The 2,185-nt window shown below is 40.1% G+C and overlaps 1 protein-coding gene and 1 long non-coding RNA gene across 4 annotated transcripts in view; both read right to left on the minus strand.

The window, feature by feature from the left end:
* The window catches only part of LOC112072965 (natural killer cell receptor 2B4-like), a 75,862-nt gene that overhangs the window by 51,334 nt on the left and 22,343 nt on the right, over nt 1-2,185 (minus strand). The window lies entirely within an intron of this gene.
* Nucleotides 1,214-2,161, minus strand: LOC139024994 (uncharacterized). The gene is made up of 3 exons (XR_011476406.1): nt 2,022-2,161; nt 1,692-1,726; nt 1,214-1,553 (listed from the first exon to the last, which is right to left on the minus strand). It is a non-coding gene; the product is annotated as an uncharacterized lncRNA (long non-coding RNA).

The following is a 2,185-nucleotide window of genomic DNA, read 5'->3' on the forward strand; positions in this document are numbered from 1 at the left end:
GGAGGAGTGGGCCAAAATCCCTGCTGCAGTGTGTGCAAACCTAGTCAAGAACTACAGGAAACGTATGATCTCTGTAATTGCAAACAAAGGTTTCTGTACCAAATATTAGGTTCTGCTTTTCTGATGTATCAAATGCTTATGTCTTGCAATAAAATGCAAATTAATTACTTAAAAATCATACAATGTGATTTTCTGGATTTTTGTTTTAGATTCCGTCTCTCGCAGTTGAAGTGTACCTATGATAAAAATTACAGACCTCTACATGCTTTGTAAGTAGGAAAACCTGCAAAATCGGCAGTGTATCAAATACTTGTTCTCCCTACTGTAGCTGATCGTGGATTTTTTTATTTCACCTTTATTTAACCAGGTAGGCTAGTTGAGAACAGTTCTCATTTACAACTGCGACCTGGCAAAGATAAAGCATAGCAGTTCGACACATACAACCACACAGATTTACACATGGAATAAACAAAAAATACAGTCAATAATGCAGTAGAACAAAAGAAAACAAAAAGTATATATACAGTGAGTGCAAATGAGGTAAGATACAGGATTACAGGAAACGGAGGGTGAGCACACCCCCATTCATATCGACGGGCTGTAGTGGAGCGGGTTGAGAGCTTCAAGTTCCTTGTTGTCCACATCACTAAGGATATATCATGGTCCAAATACAACAACACAGTCGTGAAGAGGGAACCACAACGCCTCTTCCCATTCCAGAGGCTGAAAAGATTTGACATGGGCCCTCAGAGCCTCAAAAAGTTATACAGATGCACAATTGAGAGCAAGGCGCTACAGAGGGTAGTGCGTATGGCCCAGTATATGACTTGTGCCGAGCTCCCTGCGATCCAGGTCCTCTATACCAGGCAGTATCAGGAAGACCCTAAAAATTGTCAAAAACTCTAACCACCAAAGTCATAGGCTGTTCTCTCTGCTACCGCACGGCAAGCGGTACCAATGCACCAAGTCTGGAACCAACAGGACCTTGAACAGCTTCAACCCCCAAGCCATAAGACTGCTAAATAGTTAAATAGCTACCACGACAATCTACATTGACCCTTTTTTGACTCATCACACATGCTGCTGTTCCTGTTTTATTGTCTGTCACTTTACCCCTACCTATATGTACATACTGTATCTACCTCAATTACCTTGTACCCCAGCACATCGACTGGGTACTGGTACCCCGGGTATATAGTTATCTTTACTCATGGTGTTTTTATTATTTATTTATTCATTCACAGGATTTTTACTTTTCTATTATTTCTCTATTTTCTTTCTCTCTGTATTGTTGGGAAGGGCCTGTAAGTAAGCATTTCACTGTTAGTCCACACCTGTTGTTTACGAAGCATGTGACCATTTTTATTTTATTGTCTACACGAACATGGGAACATTGCCTTTAAAAGGCATGGAGGTCATGGGGTCATGGGTAGGTCCACAGGCTGGTGGGTCACGGGCTGGGGTTGGGGTAGTCCCACCGTACTGTAGATGGTGGGTGATGTTGGACCTGGAGACGCCTGCTCTTCACCACCTGCTTGACCGTTATCTGGAGTCTGGAGAATAAAATTAAATATTTCTCAGTAGCTGTTCAATGCTCTACATTTACACTTGAAACTAAGATGCCTTTATTGTTCATTTGGAATTGACATGTTTTCCACTAACAACATTATCAGTGATGTTAAATATCTTACCCCAACTGTAGCATAATCTGTGTTTATGACGTCCTCTTTGCCACCGAGAAATCAACCACAAAAACATTTAAAAGTTAGATCTTCAGAGTTGCTATGAGTATATATAAATAATGTGAAATCATTACAGCCTGTTATCAACAGTATTCACAATAGTTTATTTAATATAATGAAGTGACTGTACCAATAATAAAAAATAAAAAAGATCTTCAGAGTCGCTCTGAATGTACAGTATATAAATAATGTGAAATCGTCACAGTTTTCACAATAGTTTAATTAATATAATGAATTTACTGTAATAGGATTCAGCAGCAGCAGCAGCAGTGAGCTTACGTTTGTTTTGCTTTCGACAAAAAACAAAACCAATCAGGGCAATGAATCCAGCTACGACAGGTGCCCCGACTTTGAAAGCATAGTTGTAGTTCGCCATCACCCCTTGTTCTGGAAATACAGCGACATCAATATCACTACACCCTGTGTGTGTGTGTGTGTGTGTG

This window comes from Salvelinus sp. IW2-2015, unplaced genomic scaffold, assembly GCF_002910315.2.
Source record: "Salvelinus sp. IW2-2015 unplaced genomic scaffold, ASM291031v2 Un_scaffold2107, whole genome shotgun sequence".
Lineage (NCBI taxonomy): Eukaryota > Metazoa > Chordata > Actinopteri > Salmoniformes > Salmonidae > Salvelinus > Salvelinus sp. IW2-2015.